Source organism: Octodon degus, unplaced genomic scaffold (assembly GCF_000260255.1).
Source record: "Octodon degus isolate 3935 unplaced genomic scaffold, OctDeg1.0 scaffold00009, whole genome shotgun sequence".
Taxonomy (NCBI): Eukaryota; Metazoa; Chordata; class Mammalia; order Rodentia; family Octodontidae; genus Octodon; species Octodon degus.
This window is the reverse complement of record NW_004524585.1, coordinates 28,095,669-28,103,747: the sequence shown is the minus strand read 5'-3', so window position 1 is coordinate 28,103,747 and position 8,079 is coordinate 28,095,669.

Genomic DNA, 8,079 nt, shown 5'->3' with positions numbered 1-8,079 from the left:
TTGTTTATCAATAAAACTATGGCAAAAAAAAAAAGCTATTAGCAGGGTTTAGGTAGAATTTACTTTGTATCATCAAGTAGTTGTGGAGCATGTCGCCCCATACAAACTGAGCATGTCTCACTAAGTGAAAAGAATGAAACTGTGGACAGAAAGGAGGAAGCTATGGGAGAATTTATTGGAAGCAAGAAGAAAAATAGTTCCTAGTATGTGATGGTGGTGGTTGGGAGTGACAGTCTGGAGTCTTTTGTCTTGGTCTTAAGTGGATGAGCAGAAGGGGGGCCTTGATGAGCTCCGAGGTCTCCAAGACCTAGTGGTCACTGTGGCCCAGGTGGCCCTGTGGGTGTAGACTAACCAGTTGGGGTCTAGGCTTCCTAAGGTAGAATTTAAAAGGAAAATGGCCACCAAGTTCATAGGAAACAGGTTATTCTACAGTTCTAACTTTCTTGAAGTCCAGCCCAGAAGTAGGGAGTTGTTAGTGAAGCATATTCTATCTAAACAGTTTTCTTTCCTGTGATTTAGAGTTCTTAGCTCTTTATCCTTTTCCCTGTGTTTGTATTTATGTTTCCAAGTTTGACTGGATGGCTTGAATTAGTTCTTAACTCCATGTATATGCTATTTTCTTTGCAACCAGCTGACTGCATCTGAGGCCCTGTCTCTTATTGGCTGCTTACTTATAAGCTAACTAAACTGTCTTACAGCTGTTCTGTAGATCTTTCCTGTCTTTACAAATACCATGGGGACTTTTAGCCAGCAAAAAATTACACTTTAAATCTGCCTTTTTGTGGGGGGAGGTACCAAATGAAAAACCCCGTATACCCTTTCCCCTGATAACTTTACATACCTACCAAACAGTTGGAAAACTCATGTGTGGGGAATATGTACTTTTCTTCTTCTCTAAGTTAAACTTTTGTCAACAGCAGAATTGCAGCAAGCAGTGTTTGTTTTTGATTTCTAATTCATTTATTTCAAGTGGTTGATTAAAAAATGTAATCCCCTCACTGCCTTTTTAAAGAGAAGCATATGTTATATGTTCCAATTACTCCAAGGCACTGAACCTGTAATTCCTTGAGTCTAGATGTACATAGGGGACTGGGGAGATAACTTGGCGGTCTAAGCACCTGCTTGGCAAGTATAAGGACCTGGGTTCAATCCCCGGTACCACATGCTATGCAGGCCCCGTGTTGTGCTGGCTACTGAAACCAGGTGTGGTGGCACATGACTGTAATCCCAGTGCTGGGGAGGCTGAGACAAAAGAATCACTATGAGCCAGAGCTGCATAGTGAGACCCTGTGCCAAACAGATAAAGATTTTTAAAAATGTATATAAAGTATTAATTTTAATGCCATCCTTATTTACAATGAGTAAAAGAAAACCTCTGCCTGATAACAACATAACTGTCTTTGAAAATGATAGTTTTAAGAGTTGTATGTCTTAGAGTCATGGTCACATTACTGGTTCTAATACAACTGTGTAATCATGGTTGTTGTGAACTTCTGTCACCTCCTGCTTCCTTATGCAGTGGTGTACAAGAAATCCATTATTTTACAATGCAAACCTAAGGCAGACCAAAATTAGTCTGATGCTCTCTACATGTTCTGTGGCTGAAGAACATGGAAGGTGACCCCCTGGACACTCAGAATATTGAGGAAGTGAGGGAAGCAACCCTCAGGAAGAGCTCTACCTACAAACCTAGTGAACTCATTTTTTTGTTCTTTGTGACAGATAAACCTCGAGGACAGGGACCAGGAGATAGCTCAGCAGCACAGAGCCTGCCTGGCAAGTGCAAGGTCCTGAGTTCAGTTCACAGAAAACAAAACAAGTGGCACAACATGGAGGACAGCATCAGTAGAGTTCTTGAACTGGGCCAGTATTTATGTTGTCAGAAAATTTACTAAGTATTAGGCAAAACAGTGGTCCTCATAAGGTACATTAACTCTATTGAAACCTTTAAACATTTTTTTAAAAATGATTTTGGGGAAAGCCCAGCTAGCTGTGTGTTGAGATACAGCTCAATGGCTACCAAACAAAGCAATGGCTACACATACAAAATATAAGCATGTGTTCGTAGCAAAATCTTGAATGCAAAGACTAATTGGATTATGTAAGAAGATGATAAGCAAAGCAACTGTGTGTTTTGCTTTTGAGGTTGTTGGGGATTAAACCTTCATGTGCTTTGTCACTAAGCAACACCCTGACTCCTGGGAGTCTTGACAGACATACAACAAAAATTGTGGTTTAGGGCTGACAAGATAGCTCAAGGGACTAAGTGTCTGTTTAGGCAAGTACAGGGACCCAGGTTTGATCCCTGGCACCACATGCTGCACCGGCCCCACTCCCAGGCATGCTGAGCTAGCTACCGAGTCCAGGTGTGGTGGCGCACACCTGTAACCTCAGTTCTGGGGAGGCTGAAAACAGGAGGATCACTACAAGTCCAAGCTGCATAGTGAGACCCTGTATCAAATACATAAACAAAAACAAAGAATAAGCGAAGAAAAAACTGTGGCTTAAGTGACAGTAACCTTGAAAATAAAAAGGATGGTTTCTCTGTATTATTGTTTATATCCAGAGGACCTCCAATGCCTCATGTGCTCATAGTTGGGTTTTGGAAAGGTGACTGGTTTGAGGAGGCATCACAGCTGACTTGCTATTAGGAGGTTGGTGCGGTCCAGAGCGGTGGGTTCCTCTGGCCATGAGCTGGTGGGTGCCTTTCCCTTTTGGGCTCCTCCTCTAGACTCTGCTGCCCTACTGCCATAAACTGAACAGCCTTCCTCCATGGCAGGCCCTTCCACTGTGCTGCTTCTGCCTTAGAGACAGCTGACTGCAGATGGAAACCTCTATGAGCTGCAAGCTGAAACGAACCTCTTAAGTTGTAGGTGTTGGGCATTGTCGCAGAGAGGAGGAAAGTGACTAGGAATGTGTAACCTTTTTTTGGTAAACTTATGAAGCCTGTCACCTTACTATGCATATAGTGCACATCAGACACTAAGTTGTGTCATTTTCTCTTCACAATAACCTTGATACGCACTATATACAATTGGAAATGTTAAGTTAGAGACGCTACAGAAGATACATGACTTAAGTGGTACAGCCAGGATTGAAATGTAGAATTCTGCAGATGTCTATCTAATTTGAGGTACAGTGAAGAAACCCGTGGCCCTGTGGTGCTAGGTAAGCCCTCTATTTGAGCTACACCCACAAGCATCCCATAGGTTTAAAAATCACAAGTTCAGCTTTGAGACATTAAGTAGGCTTACATTTTGGTTCTACTCACAGTTCATGTATGGATATTTTGAAATGTGAGAGCAGTCTGATAGGCAAATTCTCTAACTCCTAATTACTCCCCAAAATATCTTTTCAAATAACTATTGTGACTGGACCCTAGTTTTCAAATGCACATACCTCAGAAGAATATTAAATCCCTGAATATATCACTTATAAGTCTTCAGTAGCTAGAAATAATCTTTGGCCAAAAGAGTCCTCCTTTTGAGATCTGAGTTAGCTTTGTGGCCCACAAGAAACAGCAACATTAAAGCTGAGGCCCAGGCCTACTTGCCTTCTCAGCTTCTCAAACAGTGACAGCCTTTTATGTAGTAGGTGCCCAAAAGTCAATGTGTGAAGCCAAGAAGGATGACATCATGATCATTTTATTCCCAGTTGCTTTCAACACTCTGAATATAAGAAAATATATTCCAAAATAAACATTCTGTGGTTCAATTAATCTGCTTTTAATGTTACTTTAGGTTATAAAATGCTTATAGTATAAAAATGAATACCTGAGCTTAAAAGCATATCTAAAACTCAAAGTAGGTCTATGTAAATATTTCCAAAGTTAGCCTAATTTTCAATCTTTTTTTTTCCAGTCCTGGGGATCGAACCTGGGGCCTTGCACTTGCCAGGCAGGTGCTTATGCCTCTAAGCTATAACCCTGGCCCAGTTAGTCTAATTTTCATAGAAAATGAATCTGACATTGTTTTGTATCTATATAGTCACATGAACTTATTAGATAATTACATTATAAATAGCCAGTACAGTTCATTTTGCAAAGTGGAAAGAACTTACCATCTATCAATCTTGGAAAAGCATCTACAATATTCCCTCTGATATAATCCCAGAAGCAATAATGTATGGAAATCTCATGGGGGACACTGCCACCTAGTGGTCTCTGTTCTCTGTAGGTGATCACCCTGTAGTCCTCGATTCTGGAACGTGGAAGACTTGCTCAGTTCGTGTACTTACACACCCATCTTTGTATCTTGCTGAATATTAAAGGCCTTAAGGGAGAGACAAGTGCTTATGAATTTTATTTCCTGCAGTATGTACTTGTTAACCATGAGGTGAAAACATGACCTGGACTCACGAATGTAAGAAAATGAAGAATATTTCAGTCATTCTTTCTGCCCCTTTTGGCCCTGAATTCTTCCACTGCTACTCAAGCCTCTATAAAGCTTTCAACTGTAAACACCATGATGAGATTTTGTAAAGATTCTGTTCCTATGACCACACTGCTGAGGTAAGTGGCACCAAAGAGATTATGGAGTAATCCATTAATTAACTGATGAAGTAAACTGCGATTAAGTTAGTCTTACTTCTGAAGACTAAAAACCCAAAAGACAGTTAACCTTTTCAATGGCCAAATAAAAGAAACTGAGTTGTTAGCAGAATTTAAGAAATACAAATGTCATTACAATTATTATTCTGAAGTTAACGCTTTAAGGGGCTGGGGAGATGGCTCAGTAGAATAAGAGCTTGCCTGGCGAGCGCAAGGGCCTGAGTTCGATCCCCAGTTCTGGAAAAAAAAAAAAAATGACTTTCCCTGAAGTTAATGCTTTATTAAATGTCTATAATTTGCTAGGTACTGGTCTTACAGCTTTAGGTGCATTTATCTTATGTAGACCTTAAAACAACTGTACAAAGTAGTTGTGAATCCAATTATAACAATGAGAAAAATCAGCCAGGGAAGAGGAAGAGAAGGCTATACCTTACTTTAAGTTGTTTCAACTAATAAGTGAAAAAGCTGGAATTTGAACCCAGGTAATTTATCTGCTCTTGGCAGAGAACAGACAATAAAAAGCAATGAATGAGATTTTTAGAAATACTGTATGCAAATACCCCTAAGTAAGTATCTTCTGAGGGCCGGGGAAATGGCTGAATGGAATAAGCCCTTTCCCGGTAAGTACAAGGGCCTTAGTTCAATCCCCAGTTATGCAAAAAAAAAAAAAATAAATAAAAAAAAAAAATAAAAAATAAAAAATAATAATAATAATAATAATAATAAAATAAAAAAATAAATAAAAAAAGTACTTTTGGAGAAAAAATTAGTGGATTCACCTGTTCTCTAAATAAAATTGCATTGGCTTTGCAGAACTCTCATAATTCTTCAGAGCACGTATATATTAGCTTTCATTTTGCTGGACACAATACTCTTGTAACCCACAACTTGAAGGAGAAATTTAACTGGCTTAGGGGTCCAGTCCCTGGTAAGCAGGCTCCAAGGCAGGAATATCATGGTCCTAGAGTCCACTAGAGTGAAGATGTTAGTTCCTGGAGGCCAAGAGCACAGCAGGGAGCAGCACCAGTAAAGGTGGGAGACCAGATGTAGACCTGCGCCCAACTCATGCTTTCATGAGTCACCACAACACATCCAGCAGGCAGCCTCATCCATCTGGGCAGCTCCCAACTCCCACTGACCCAATCAAGCTGAAGAAGCATATTTCACCCCACCAACTTGATACCAGGCTCTTTAAACCACACGCAATCTCCAAGTGAACACAGTAACAAGTTAGTAATTTTGACCAACATGTGGCAACCATCCTGCCTATAATCAACAACACAATAATCCCTCTCCCACATTTCAAGAGTTCCAGCATTTTTCAAAATCCCAATTTTTTTTCTGATACTCCAGGCAAACTCTAAGGTGTGACGCTCTGCAAAACGAAAATCAAGTTACATAATGACGAGGTATAACAGCACAAGGTAAACATTCTCATTCCAAAAAGGAGGAATATGATGACTGAAAATAGGGCCAAAGACCAAAACCTGTAGGGAGCAGCTGAAGCTGGATATTGTTGGGGGGAGGCAAGGCCTGTCAGAGAACAAAGAGCACCTGAGGTAAGCCACGTGATCAAACTGCTCAGCCCAGGGAACACCAAGCCCCAGGACAATCCGAGCAATGAGTTGCTAAGCAAAGCTGTGCCACAGGACATCAACTTTGTCAAATGTATAAACCACCCCTACAGTGGTTGAGCAGTTTTTTCCCTCCCAACCAGAGGGCTCCTCCAGACCTCAGCTTTTGTCTCTTACTTGTTTTTTCCATCCTCTCCATCCCAGGCACTGGAAGGGCTGCATGGGATGTGGCAAAAACCTTGAAGGGCAAATATTAAGTTCTTTAGCTCTATGTCCAGGGGCCAGGGAGATGGCTCAGTAGGATAAGCGCTTGACTGGCAAACGCAAGGATCTGAGTTCAATCCCCGGTTCTGAAAAAAAAAAACAAAAAAACCCTCTATGTCCAGCACCCAGGGTAGATAGTGAAATACTGAGGTCCACAGCCCTTGAGCAGCCCTACCCCAGGGCCTTGCTGGTTGCACTTACGAAGCCTCTTTTGGGGTGGTTCAACTCATGATTTTCTGCTTTCCTCAGCAGATATTCCACATCTCAAAGTCCCTGGGGTTTACATTCCACCTTTGCTTTCATTCTCATAGTGTAACACACTACCCTCAGGGGCTCCTTGCCTGGTCTCCCAGGCCTTCCTTTGAAATCTGGATGGAAACCTTGCAGAACCCACAAGGCTTACATTCTTTTTTTTAAAAATGTATTTAGTACAGGGTCTACAGGGTCTCACTACACAGATCAGACTTGTAACAGTCCTTCCTGTTTTTCAGCCTCCCAAGCACTGGGATTACAGGTGAGCACCACCACACCCAGTCTCAACTGTCCTCTCAGTGCACCCTGGGGGCAGGGCTGGCACAGTAGACAGGAGATTGAAACCCAGCCCTTGCAGCTGCCTAAGCAGGCGCTTTAACCCGCTGAGCCATCTGGCTGGCCCACCACTTTACATTCTGCCCCCAAGTAAAATCACCATTTTGTAGATACCAAGGTATGTATGTGGTCAGCAGCAGGAAGCAGGGCCCCTTGAATTACGGGCACAGTGGCTAAGTGCCTGGGTGAGCACAGCGAAATGGATCTTGGAAAAACAATCCCTCCACCCCTTTCTGAGTAGGTTTTGTAGGGGCCATCTTCTCACAGAAAGGTTTTCACATGTGCACCTTGAGCCTTTGATAAGATGTGGTTTTACTAATTTCTGAGATATCCTCTATACCTTCTTGACCTTATAAAAGGTAGTTGGTTTTTAATGGTGTTAATATCCTCAGAAAACTTTGTATGACTGCTTTGGGGCCAAAATTTATGTCCAAATATTCCTGCTCTTTGCTGATCAATTTGCACCATCAATCTGGCTACAGGCAGTCAGCTATGCATGCCACTACCTGCACAGTGGATTACATTAAGATTTCTTCTGCCACATCCATTACTCCACTGTCCTTAATCTTAAGTCTCTCACAAAGCTTTAGGACGTTGGTCAATTCTTTACTCGAGTGTAACACACATGGCTTGCAGTCCAATTGTCAGTGAAGTCCTCATTCCCAAACGAAACCTCCTAAGCCTGGAATTTTACTGTCTGCATTTCTCTAAGTATTCTGGTCCTCTACCTGCTGACCAGAATTACCCATCTGGCTCTGCATATAGCACTCTACTGCTTCTCTAACATCAACTGTAAACCTTTCCAAAATGTCCTGCAAACCAGGTCCTTTTTTTTTGGCGGAACTGGGGACTGAACTCAGACCCCTGTGCTTGCCAGGGAAGTATTTATTCCACTGAGCCATCTCCCTGGCCCTGCAAACAAGTTCTAAAGGCTTAAAGCTAATGGTCAGTACAGTCTCAGCAAATGCCACACTCCTGGTACCAGTTTTGACCTTCTTGCTCCTGGACACAACACCTGACACCCACAATGCAAAGGCAGGTTTAACTTGGCTCACAGTCTCAGAGGATATGGGCTGTGATCAGCAGGCTCCAACGAACACTGTG